The sequence below is a fragment of the Somniosus microcephalus genome, unplaced genomic scaffold (assembly GCF_052327205.1).
Source record: "Somniosus microcephalus isolate GS21.2 unplaced genomic scaffold, FLI_Smic_1.0 unresolved_chr2, whole genome shotgun sequence".
NCBI lineage: Eukaryota > Metazoa > Chordata > Chondrichthyes > Squaliformes > Somniosidae > Somniosus > Somniosus microcephalus.
Window position 1 is genome coordinate 35,512,014 of NW_028225180.1, and position 14,146 is coordinate 35,526,159.

General features: G+C 42.4%; 1 pseudogene; it reads left to right on the forward strand.

The window, feature by feature from the left end:
• Nucleotides 1-2,147: 2,147 nt before the first annotated feature.
• On the forward strand, nt 2,148-12,471 carry LOC147092457 (beta-1,3-galactosyl-O-glycosyl-glycoprotein beta-1,6-N-acetylglucosaminyltransferase 3-like; annotated as a pseudogene).
• The last annotated feature ends 1,675 nt before the right edge of the window (nt 12,472-14,146 follow it).

Here is a 14,146-nt window from a genome sequence, read left to right on the forward strand (position 1 = left end):
TACAACTATTTTGACTCTGCTTGATTGTATTATGATTTTCTAAATGTCCTGCTATTAATTCCTTAATAATGAATTCCAGCATTTCCCCAATGACAGACGTTACGCTGACTGGTCTATAATTACCTGCTATCTGTCTCCCTCCTTTCTTGAATAGGGGCATTACATTTGCGGTTTTCCTTTATGCTGGGACCACTCTAGATTCTGGGGAGTTCTGGTAGATTACAATCAACGCATCCACTATCTCTGTAGCCACTCCTTTTAAGACCCTAGGATGCAGGCCAGGGGACTTGTCAGACTTTAGTCCCATTGGTTTGCCCAGTACTTTTTCTTTAGTGATAGTGATTGTTTTAATTCCCTCCCTCCCTATAGCCCCTTGATTAGTAATTAATTATGGGATACTTTTAATCTCTTCTACCGTGAAGACTAATACAAAATATTTCTTCAACGTCTCTGCCATTTCCAAATTTCCAATTATTAACTCTCCAGTCTCATCCTCTATGGAGCCAACGTTTACTTTAGCCATGCTCTTCCTTTTCAATACCTGTCGAAGCTCTTAATGTATGTTTTTATATGTTTTGATTGTTTTCTCTCATAAACTATCTTCCCCAAGTTTGTTTGTTTTTAGTCATCCTTTTCTGCTTTCGTAGAATGCCCCAATCCTCTGGCCTACCACTAATCTTTGCAACATTGTATGCCTTTTCTTTCAATTTGATACCATCCTTTACTTCCTTAGTCAGCCACGGATGGTTCATCCTAATCATAGTCTTTCTTTCTCACTGGAATAAACCTTTGCTGAGAGTTATGAAATGTTTCCTTAAATGCCTGCCACTGATTATCTACGATCTTACCCTTTAATCTATTTTCCAGGTCAACTTTAACCATCTCTGTCTTCATACCATTTTAATTGCCTTTATTTAATTTTAGGACACTAGTTTCAGTCCCAAGTCGCTCACCCTCAAACTGAATTTTAAACTCTATGAAGCTATGTTCAGTCTTCCTGCTAGGATCCTTTACTATTAGATCATTAATTAATCATGTCTCATTACACATTACCAGATCTAAAATAGTCTGCTCCATGGTTTGTTCTAAGAAACCATTCCAAATACACTCTATGAACTCGTTCTGAAGGCTACCCTTGCCAATTTGATTTGTCAATTCCGTATGAAGATTAAAATCGCCCATGATTATTGCAGTACCTTCCTTACAATCCCCATTATTTCTTGATTTATATTCTGTGCTACTACTGGGGGACCTATATACTATTCCCACAATGACTTCTTTCACTTACAATTTCTTATCTCCAACCAAACTGATTCTACATCTTGATCTTCTGAGCCAATATCATTTCTCACCACTGCACTGATCTCAGGTGTGGTCTAACCAGAATTAGAGCTGGTAGTACAGCTGCAGCATAACTTCTAACCCATTGTACTCCAGTCCTCTAGATATAAAGTCCTGCATCCCATTAGCCTTTTTGATTATTTCCTGGAGTCCGGCGGCCAGATTGATGACAGCTGCTGATTATTTTATACTGATGTTGTTGAACAACTTCACGTTTGTTTTTGATTGTGGAATTCAAATGCTGTCCCTTTAATTCCTTCAAATTAATCAATGACTTTCTGTGTACTTCAAGTAAAATCGAGAGCTGCTACCTTTTTCCATCGATGGGCCCACACTTCTTCACTTTTTGTCGGCTTTGTATGGACTAATTCCCTTTTGAGCTGAACTGGAGAGTCCAAGTTACGTCCATCATGGATTCTCTGATTTTCTCCTTTGTGCAAAGCACCTAATTTCCCATCAATTATCCGGCTCCTTGGAACGCACAAAATCATAGCCTTATATGTGCACTCCTCCCATATCTCTATAGTTGGTATTCTGGCTTTATAAATAGAGGAATAGAGTTCAAAATCCAGGGTTATCCTAAACCTATATCGAACAGCAGTTCGGCGCCAGCTGGTGTATTATGCCCAATTCAGGTCACCACACTTTAGGAAGGACCTGAATGCTTTGGAGAGGGCACAGAGAGATTTATTAGAATGGTTCCAGGGATGAAGGATTTCAGCTAATTGGATAGACTGGAGAAGCTGGGTTAGTTCGCTTCACAGCAGAGAAGGCTAAGAGGAGATTGGATAGAGGTGTTTGTAATCATGATGAATTTAGAAAGAGTAAATCAAGGTAAGTGCTTCCAATGGATGAAGTATCGATAACCAGAGGGAACAGATTTAAGGTGTTTGGCAAAAGAACCAGAGGTGACATAAGGAAAAATTATATCACGCAACGAATGGTTAGGATTTGGAATGCACTGCCTGATAGGGCACTGGAAACAGATTCAATCGTAGCCTTCAAAATGGAATGGGATAAATACTTGATGGAGAAAATTTTTCAGGGAAATGGTGAAAGTGTGGGGGAGTGGGAATATCTGAATTGCTCTTTCAAAGAGCCCGCACAGACTCCATGGGCCGAATGGCCTCTTTCTGTGTGGCATTCGTCTATGATTTCTTAGGCCATACAATGCTTCTGTATAAACACTGAACTCAAAATAAGAAACACTTCTAGTTTGACCGATACCTCTTGCTGATCTTTAGAATCCTCCTGCAAATTTTCGTTGCCTGCCCTTCGTTGACCAATACTGCTATTGTCTGAACTCCCCTCCACTGTTCTCTGTTACACACCAGTGTACGCATTCCTACATATCGTTTGTCATTCACCATCCTTCCTGTGTTAAAATCAACGTTCAGCGTCCATTCACCCTCTCCAGCTCTTTCCTTTCCAGACCATTGGAACATTTGTTCTCTATTGAACAAAACTTTTTAAAGCTTCAGGTCTTTAAATCCAACCACAGAATCATGGAATCATAGAATGTTACAGCACGGAGGGAGGCCTTTTCGGCCCATGGTGTCCGTGCCGTCCAACAAATAGCTATCCAGCCTAATCCCACTTCCATGAACTTGGACCGTAGCCCTGCAGGTTACAGCATCCCAAGTGCACATCCAAGTACTTTTTAAATCTGGTTAGGGTTTCGGCCTCTACCAACCTTTCAGGCAATGAGTTCCAGACCGCCACCACCCTCTGGGTGAAGACATTTCCACCCAAATCCCATCAAAAGCTTCCCACGAATTACTTTAAACCTGTGCCCCATGGTTTTTGACCCCGCTGCTAAAGGAAATATGTCCTTTCTCTCCACGTTATCTAGGCCCTCATAGTTTTATACAGCTCAATATGGTCTCCTCTCAGCCTCCTCTGTTCCAAGGAAAACAAACCCAGCCTATCCAGTGTTTCCTCATAACTATGATTCTCTACTCCCAGCAACATCCTTGGAAAGCTCCTCTGTACCCTCTCGAGTGCAATCACATCTTTCCTGTAATGTTGTTACCAGAACGGAATGCAGTACTCTAGCAGAGGCATAAATAGTGTTTTATACATTTGAAGCATAACTCCGCTGCTCTTGTATTCTATGCCACAGCTAATGAATGCAAGCATTCCGTATGCCTTCTCAACCACCTTATCTACTTGGCCTGCTACCTTCAAGGATCTGTGGACATGCATGCCAAGGTCCCTTTGTTCCTCTACTCTGCTCAGTGTCCTACCATTTAATGTGTATTCCGTTTCCTTGTTAGCCCTCCCCAAATGCATTACCTCACACTTCTCCGGATTGAATTCCATTTGCCACTGTTCTGCCCACCTGACAAATTTATTGATATCTTCCTGCAGTCTACTGCTTGCATCTTCAGTATCAGCCACCCAGCCGATTTTAGTCTCATCTGCAATCTTCTTAATCATACCCCCTATACTCAAGTCTAGATCATTTATTTATACCACAATAAGCAAGAGAACTAGTACTGAGCCCTTCGGAACCCCACTGCAAGCAGCATTCCAGTTACAAAAACACCCAGTAACCATTACCCTCTTCTTCCTGCCTCCGAGCCAGTTTTGAATCAAACTTGACACTTTGCCCTGGCTCACATGGGCTTTTAACTTCGTGATCAGTCTGCCACCTGGAACCATATCAAAACCCTTTGTCAGTATGAACTACATCAAACGCAGTAACCTCATCTAAACTCCTTGTTACTTCCTCAAAAAATTCAATCAAGTTTGTCAGACACGACTTCCCCTTTACAATTCCGTGCTGACTCTCCTTGATTAATACGTGTCTTTCTAAATGAAAATGTATCCTGTCTTTCAGTATCCTTTCCAATAATTTTCCCACCACTGAGATTAGGCTGACTCGCTCGTAATTATTTGGTCTATCCTTTTCTAACTTTTTAAACAAGGGTACCACATTAGCATTCCTACAGTCATCCGGCACCACACCTGAAGCGAGAGAGGATTGGAAAATGATGGGCCGGGCCTCTGATACTTCCGCTTTCGCTTCGCTTAACAGCTTGGGATAAATTTCATCCGGGCCTTGGGATTTATCCACATTTTAAACTGCTAAACCACTTAATACTTCCTCTCTCACTATGCTTATTTCATCTAATATTTCACACTCCTCGTCCCTGATAGCAATGTCTGCTTCGCCCCTTTCCTTTGTGAAAACACTCACAAAGTATTCATTAAGAACCCTACCGATGTCTCCGTCCTTCAAACACAGATTACCCTCATGATCTCTAATAGGCCCTAATCTTTCTTTAGTTATCCTCTTACTCTTAATATATTTATAAAACATATTTGTGTTATCCTTAAATTTACTTGTAAAGAATTTGTCATGCTCTATCTTTGCTTTCCTAATATCCTTTTTAATTGCACCCCTGCACTTTCTGTACTCCTCTAAAGATTCTACAGTATTTAGATCTCGATATCTGCCATACACCTCCCTTTTATTCATTATCCCATCCTGTATGTCACTAGTCATCCAGGGGGCTCTAGATTTCTTAGTCCCACCTTTTTTCTTTAAGAGCACATATTTGGTCTGAACCCTCCGGCTGTCCTCCTTGAATGCCTGCCCCTACTTTGATACTGATTTACCTTCAAGTAGCTATTTCCAGCTCACTATTGCTAAATCCCCTCTGAGCTTAGCAAAATTTGCTTTTCCCCAATTTAGAATTTTTATTCCTGGCCTATCCTTGGCCTTTTCCATAATTACTTTAAATTTAACTGAATTATGGTCACTAGCACCAAAATGCTCCCCCACTGATATGCCTTCTACCTGCCCAGCCGCATTCCCTACAACTATGTCAGGATTTGCCCCACCATTGTTGGGCTTGCTACATACTGGCTAAAAAATCCTCCTGGATGCATTTTAGGAATTCAGCTCCCTCTATACCATTCACAACAATTTTATCCCAGTTAATATTGGGGTAGTTGAAATCCCCTGCCATTACTGCCCTATAGTTTTTACACTTCTCAGAAATTTGTGTACATATTTGTTCTTCTATCTCCCTCTCACTCTTTGGGGTTCTACAGTGCTCTCCCATCAATGTGATCGCTCCATTTTTATTTTTCAATTCGACCTATATGGCCTCGTTTGATGATCCCTCCAAAATATCATCCCCCCTCACAGCTGTAATAGTTTCTTTAATTAATACCGTGAACACCCCTCCCTTTTTACCTCCCTCTCCATCCCCTCTAAAAAGCCTGTAACCTGGAATGTTGAGCTGCCATGCCTGCCCATCTGTCAGCCACGTCTTTGTAATAGCTATAATATCATAGTCCCGAATATCTACCCGTGCCCTCAGTTCATCTGTCTTGTTCGCTATACTGCTTGCATTGAAGTATATACCATTTAGTATAAGCAAACCTCCTTTTTGACTGCTATTTAGCCCTTCATTCCGCTGTCCTTCCAATTTACGTTCTAAGTTTTTTTTAATCGAATTCCAGTTTTTCTTCCCACCCTACTGACTCTATTCTTAGGTTCCCATCCCCCTGCCAAGCTAGTTTAAACCCTCCCCAACAACACTAGCAATCCCCCCCCCCAGCACCGCCCCCACCCCCCCACCGCGAGGATATTGATGCCAGCTCTGTTGAGGTGCAACCCGTCCGGCTTGTACAGGTCCCAAATCCCCCAGAAACGGTCCCAATGCTTCAGGAAAATAAAGCCCTCCATAATGCACCATCCATCCAGCCACGCAGTCATCTGCTTTATCCTCCTATTTCTGGAATCTTTAGCACGTGGCAGCGGTAATAATCTGCAGATTACTACCTTTGAGGTCCTGTTTTTTATCTGACTCCTAGCTCCCTTAGCTCCACCTGCAGGACCTCATTACTCTTTGCACCTATATCATTGGTACTGATATGGACCACGACATCTTGCTGTTTACCCTCTCCCCCCAGAATGCTCTGCAGCTGTTCAGTAACATGTTTGACCCTGGCACCAAGGAGGCAACATACCATTCTGAAGTCACATCTTTGGCCGCAGAAACGTCTGTCTTCTACCCTCACCATTGGATCCCCTATCACTATTGCTCTTCCACTATTTTCCCTCTCCCCCTGTGCAGCAGAGCCTCCCGTGGTGCCGAGTACTTGGCTCTGACTGCACTCCACAGAGGGACCATCACCCCCACCAGTATTCAGAATACAATACTGGTTGGAGAGCGAGACGACCTCCGGGGCCTCCTGAACTGCCTGCCTGATCTTCTGTCTTGTGGTCACCCACTTACTCTCTGTCCGCTTTCTCTTAGGCTGCGTGGTGACCACCTCACTAAACATGTTATCCATGTAGTTCTCAGCCTCGCAGATGCACCACAGTAACTCCAATCGCCGCTCAAGCTCCATAAACCATCGCTGACGTCGTTGCAGCTGGTCACACTTACTGCACATGTAGTAATCCGTGCAACGCAAATCGTCCATGACTTTCCACTTGCCACACAATGTGCACTCCACTAGACTGAACTGCCCTGCCACTCCTGTCATCCCTTTACCTAACAGACTATTTAAAAGACTAAGTACTAACCTTTAGTTAAAAGACTAAGAACTACCCTTTATTTAAAGACTAAGAACTAACTTAACAGAATAGGCTTTAAGCTTAAAAGAAACACTCACCCACTACTCTCCAATCAGCTGCTTCCCTTGTGCCGACGTCACTTTTAATCTGTGACGTCACTTTCGAATATTGCCTGTTGAGGGCCACACTCGCTGCTGCCGCTGCCGGTAAGTCTGGGCCTCGCTCTCCCTCCCACCCCTGCTACTCCCCGCTATCACTCAGGCTCCTCCCATGGCCGCTCTTGCTGCTGCTGCCACTGAGTCTGGGCCTCGCCCTCCCTCCCGCTAATCATATTCCACGCTATCACTCAGGCACCTTCCATAGCCGCTCTCGCTGCTGCTGCCACTGAGTCTGGGCGTCGCTCTTCCTCCCGCTCCTCATACTCCACACTATCGCTCAGGCACCTCCCATGGCCGCTCTCGCTGCTGCTGCCGCTGAGTCTGGGCCTCGCTCTCCATCCCGCTCCTCATACTCCACACTGTCGCTCAGGCACCTCCCATGGCAGCTCTCGCTGCTGCTGCTGCTGAGTCTGTGCCTCGCTCTCCCTCCCGCTCCTTATACTCCCCGCTATCGCGGAGGCAGCTCCAATGGCCGCTCTCGCTGCTGCCGTGCCACTTTCAAGATTTTATTAGTATTCCCTCACGTCAATGTCTCTACAAGTTGGACAGTAGATAAATTCCGGCAAATGCGGCTTGATCCTTTTTGCGTTGGATAATTAGTAAGTGAACTTATTAAGTCATCGTTTCTTAATTCCAAACTAACAGTATTGGGAGATCCTTTTCATTAGGACTTGTTTATTATTAAAGTTTATTTTTAACATTAATAATCCTAAAATTGAACTTTCAGCTTAGCGCTACAAAAACATCAAGTTGCATTTGTATAGCGCCTCTATTGTTAAACTTTCCAATGAGCTTCACAGCAGCATTATCAAACACAATCTGAGAACGAGTTGCAACAGGAGATAGTTAGACTGGAAGAGGTAGGCTTTAAGGAGCCTCTGAAGGGAAGAGAGAGAGGTCGAGAGACTGCAATGTTTAGGGAGGCAATTACAGATTTTGGGCCTCGGCAGCTGAAGGCACGGCCGCCAATTGTGGAGTGATAAAACTTGGGGATGTGCAAGAAGTCAGAATTGGAGGAGTGCATAGATAGGCCTTGGAGGGTTTTAGGCTGGAGATGTTACATAGATAAGGAGGGGCACGATCATGGAGGGATTTGAACACAAGAATGAGAACTAATTGTACAGTATCTTAGGATAAGTGACTTGCAATTAAATAATTTTTCCAAACGAGATATTTTTGTTTTAGTGAAAGGGCTAACCGATTGGAATTGATTTCGGTGACAACGCATCCCAGAATTCGTCCAGCCCATCCTCGATGTTAGCTGTTCAACAAAGTCCCAGACGACATTGACCTGAAGACAAAGTACAGAGTTGCTAAAGAAGAGAACCGGAATGTAGGTTGCACAAGCAAAGAAGGACACAACCTAGCTTCGGCTAAATACAGAATACTGAAACTATAAAAGAACGAACGAAAACAAAATGAGGAACGTCATACAGCTGCATGTTCCGAAAAGGAAAATATTGCTTCTCATTGTGATTGTGTTTATAGTGTGTTGCTTTGTATCACTGCACATGGGCGGACAGGCGGATATACTCCCAACAACTTTGCAAAAATCTTCACGGAAACCCAAGCAGACGTGCAGAGAGAAGCTTCATGATGTTCTGGATATCACTGAAAAACATTCAAATTGCTTTGAATTAATCAGTAGCAACGAGGAAACCTTTTGAAGTCTGACCAATTTAACTGGATTCGGAAACAAAGTCCCGCACTTAACGGAAATCGTTTTTGTAAATGTATGCACAGATTGCGCTTCTTTCATAAAATCCCACAAATATATAACTTTCCCCATAACCAGCGAGGAATGCGATTTCCCCATTGCCTATATCATTCTGATCCATCATAAAATTGAAATTTTTGAGAGACTTTTAAGGACCATTTACGTGCCGCAGAATGTGTACTGTACTGTGTCCACGTGAACAGGAAGTCTCCAGAACCATTTCATTCGGCAGTCGCAGCCATCGTCTCCTGTTTTGATAATGTCTTTATCACCAGTAGATTGGAAAGCATGGTATATGGATCATTTTCCAGGCTCCAGGCCGATATCAACTGCATCGGAGATCTGGTAAGAAGCACGAGCCCATGGAGATATCTCATCAATCCATGCAGACAGGATTTACCGATAAAAACTAATGCAGAAATCATCAAAGAACTCCTTTCTGTCAAAGATAGAAACATAATAGCATCTCATCCTCCAACAGCACTGAAAAAGGTATATTGTTACATCGGCTGACAATTTATCTGTCTGTCTTCCTCTGCTGCGCTACTCATTAGTTTATCTCTCTCTCTGTCTCTACATACACAGCCAATCACTCTTCCAGTTAATCGTCGATCTACCAATCTATTCATTCAGTCATTTATTCACTCATTCATTCATTCATTCATTCACTAATTCATTCGATCGTCCATCCATTCATTCATTCATTCATTCATTCGTCCATTCATCCATCCATTCAATCATTCATCCACCCATCATGACATTCGTTCATTCATCCATTATGTCATTCATTCATTCATTCATTCATTCATTCATTCATTCATTCATTATATCATTCATTCATTCATTCATCCATCCATCCATCCATCCAATCAGTCATCCATTCATTCATTCATTCATTCATTATTTCATTCATTCATTCATTCATCCAGCCATTCGATCATTCATCCATCCACTATGACATTCATTCATTCATCCAATATGTCATCCATTCCTTCATCCATTCATTCATTCAATCATTCATTCATTCATTCATTATTTCATTAATTAATTAGTTAATTCATTCATTCATTCATACATTCATGCATTCATTAATTTCTCCATCCATCCATCTATTCATCCATTCATTCATCCATCCAGCCATTCATCCATCCATCTATCCATTCATACATACATTCATTCACGAATAGGAAATAGGAGCAGGAGCAGGGCATTTGATGCTTCCAGCCTGCTCCGCTATTCAATAAGATTATATCTGATCTTCTACCTCATCTCCACTTTCGTCAACTATACCCATATCCCTTGATTTCCTTAATAATCAAAAAGCTATCGATATCTGTCTTGAATATACTCAACGACAGAGCCTCCACAGGCCTCTGGGGTAGAGAATGCCAAAGATTCACCACACTCTGAGTGAATAAATTTCTCCTTATCTCAGTCCTAAATGGCCGATCCCTTATTCTGAGACAGTGACCCCCGGTTCTAGAATCCCCAATCAGGCGAAGCATCCTCCCTGCATCTACCCTGTCATGCCTTGCAAGAATGTTGTATGTTTCAATGAAATCACTTCTCATTCTTCTAAACTCTAGAGAATGAAGTCCGAGTCTACTCAATCTCTCCTCATAGGACGGTCCCCCCATCCCAGGAACCAGTCTTGTGAAACTTCGTTGCACTCCCTCTATGGCCAGTTTATCCTTCCTTAACTAAGGAGACCAAAACTGTACACAATGCTCCAGGTGTGGTCTCAACAGGGCCCTATATATTTGCAGTCAAATGCCTTTAATCTTATACTCAAATTCTCATTATAAAGGCCAACATATCATTTGTTTTCCGAATTGGTTTTTCTACCTGCACGTTAACTATCAGCGATTCGAGTGCAAGGACACGCAATTCCCTCTGGACACCAACATTTCCCAATTACTCACTATTTAAAAATTCTCTGCTTTTCTATTTTTCCTACCGAACTGCAGAATTTCAAATGTCTCCATATTATATCCCATTTTCCATGCTCTTGCCCACTCACCCAACCTGTCTATATCCCCTTGAAGCTTCCTTGTATCCTCCTCACAACTTACATTCCCACCCAGCTTTGCATCCTCAGCAAACTAGGATATATTATATCTGGTCCCCTCATACAAATCATTGATGTAGATTACAAATAGCTGAGGCCCAAGCACTGATCCTTGCTGTACCCCACTATTTACAGCCTGCCAACCCGGAATGACACGTATATCCTACTCTCTGTTTTATTTCCGTTAAACAAATTCTGAATCCATGTTCGTATAGACATCCATCCATCCATTAATTCATCCATCCATCAACCCATGCATCCATTCATCCATTCATTCATTCATCCATTCAATCATTCATCATTCGTTCATTCATTCATTCATTCATTCAAACAATCATTCATCTATCCATCCATCCATTCATTCATTCATTTATCCATTCATGCATTCATTGATGCATTATTTGATTCATTCATTCATTCATTTGCTCATTTTTCCATCCATTCATTCATTTATTCATTCATTTATTCATTCTTTCATTCGTTCATTCATTCATTCGTTCATTCATCCGTTCATTCAGTCATTCATTCATTGATTCATCCATCCATCCAATCATTCATTCATTAATTTATTCAACCATCCATTCCGTCCTTCATTCATTCATTCATCCTTACATCAAATCATTTATTCATTCATTCATTCTTCCATCTTTTCATTCAGTCATTCATTCATTCATTCCTTTATCCATCCATCCATCCTCCCACTCAATGTTGAGATGTCTATCTATCTATCTATCTATCTATCTATCTATCTATCTATCTATCTATCTACCTGTCTACCACCCACATATAATAATGAATATAATTATGCATTAATGGCGAGTGGAGTTTTACAACAGAAACCGATTTATTTCCCCACATAATAAAGTTATGATTCCTGGTTGGGCTCGTTTGCCCTTACTTCTTACTCCAAAGTATTCATTCATAGCAGCATAAATAAACGTTTCCCGTTCGCCCTGCGTGGAGACAGGATGCAAATTCATTGAAACGCTTCTGTTGCAGGCACTTTTACTGTGAGGTTTAACAGCGAATCATTGATGTTCATAATCCTTCCTCTTTGTGTCACTTTCAGAAACGGTGACAGTACCGATATCGGGTTGGCAGCGTTGTATGGAGGACTGGTCAGTTGAAAGAGAAGCTAACAAATATCACGGTTTTCACGGGAAAAGCGTATTATATTGTTACTAGGGAATTTGTTAGCCATGTGTTTAGGAGCCCCGAAATCCAACAGTTCTTAAAGTGGTCTGAAGACACCTATAGTCCCGATGAACACATCTGGGCACCATCCACAGAATGCCCAGTGTTCCCGGCTCTAGCCACTTTAGTGGCCCTTCCCGTCCCCTAATTGTCCCTGTCATCCAGCGGTTGATAAAATGGCAGGTCCAGGAACGTGTGGGGAAGGAGGGATGCAGCTACTCACCCTGCGCAGGTATTCACCACCACGGTATGTGTCTATGGCCCTGGCGACTTGCACTGGATCCTGCAGCATCAGCACCACCTGTTTGCCAACAAGTTCGACGCTGCAGTGGACAACACAGCAGCGAAATGCATTGAGGAATATCTCAGGGAAAATGTCATTAACGGAAACAGCTTCCTGCCCTGTGAAGAAGAGTCAATGGGGCTGGATGATTCCACCCGTCGTTTTGAGTAAGCAACGGGATGAAACAAGCCAGAACGCTTCCCCACGTTCGCTGCTTCAAGCGAAATGCTAACACCATTCTGAATAAACAATTACCTGTTTTGAGAGGAATGGGCGTTGGAGTAATTATTGCTCTATTTAAGAAATCGCTGATACAAGAGGTCAAGAGAACAAACTTCTGGATTTGCTTGCGACAGCTTTTCATTTCTTCGGATGTCCAATGAAACAGCAATCATCATCTAAAATAATTCATATGACCAGCTCAAGGCCATTCCGCCTATGGAGCCTGCTCCACCATAAAATTAGATCATGGCAGATCTGTACCTTTGCTCCATTTATCCACGTCAGCTCCAAAGCTGTTGATAACAATAACTAACAAAAATCTATCTCAGTCTTCAAAGCTCCATTTCTCCGAGCAGCCACAGCATTTTGGAGCAGAGAATTCGAGGTTTCTACTGCCGTCGTATTTCAAAAGATTACTAATTAAGTTCCCTCTTAAATGCCCCAGCACTTGGGCCAGAATTTACTGTAGCTGGCGGAGGGAGGAGACTTGCCCATACACATTTAATTTCCACTAGCTTTTGCCCTGCTAGTTGCTTTAAGTGTGAGTTGCACATGGTGCGGAGCACTCTAAAAGGCATCTGGGACCTGTGTCAACCAGGCAAGCAACTGTGTATCAGCTTAACCAATCAGATTGAAGTATGGTTAATGAACAGCGCAGTCTGAACCAGGACGTATACAATGGCAAATCAGGTACAGAAAGCAAAAATAAGAGAGTAAAATAAAGATTCGCTGAAGAGAAAGAGTCAATAGACGGAAAGAAAAAGTAAAATTAGAACTCCAACAATTAAAATCTGAAGGGATGACACTCCACAATTGCAAAATTTAATTTTAGAGCTAGAGAGATTGTTTGGCAGTAATTAAGACCTACCATGCCGTTAAAACGCACACTTAGATGAAATTGAGAAGATTGGGCCTATACTCTCTGGAGTTTTGAAAAATGAGAGGTGATCTCATTGAAACATATAAGATTATGAGAAGCATTGACAGGGTAGATGCTATGAGGGTGTTCCCCCTGGCTGACGACTCTAGAACGAGGGAGCATAGTCTCCGAATAAGGGGTCGGCCAATTAAGACAGTGATGAAGAGGAATTTCTTCACTCAGAGGGTTTTAAATCTTCAGATTTCTCTACCCCAAAGGGCTCTGGATGCAGAGTTGTTGAGTATATTCAAGGCTGAGATCGATATATTTTTGGGCTCTAGAGGAATCAAAGTATGTTGATCGGGTGGGAAAGTGGAGGTCGAAGATCAGCCATGAACATATTGAATGCAGAGCAGGTTCGAGGGGCCCGATGGACTACTCCTGCTCCTAATTTATATGTTCTTATGTTGTTAAAAGGAAAATCCCTAAATTTCTGCGGCGAATTTATTTCATATGCAAGTACAAGTACAAGAAGTACAGGAACTTCAATACATTGGAGTAGTGAATCAGAAAGCGAGGTGCCGTTTTTACCAAGCTAAAGACAGGGGGCGCATTTCGGACAGCAGCTTCCGGATTTTGCGTTTAACCAAGCATTTGCCCTCGGCTTAAGTTGCTGTCGGACTTGTGCATAATTAATGGAAAACGCCGTCAGCCTCGCCGTTATGTTGACAATGAAATCTGTCCTCTTATGTCCCCTCGTTCTTG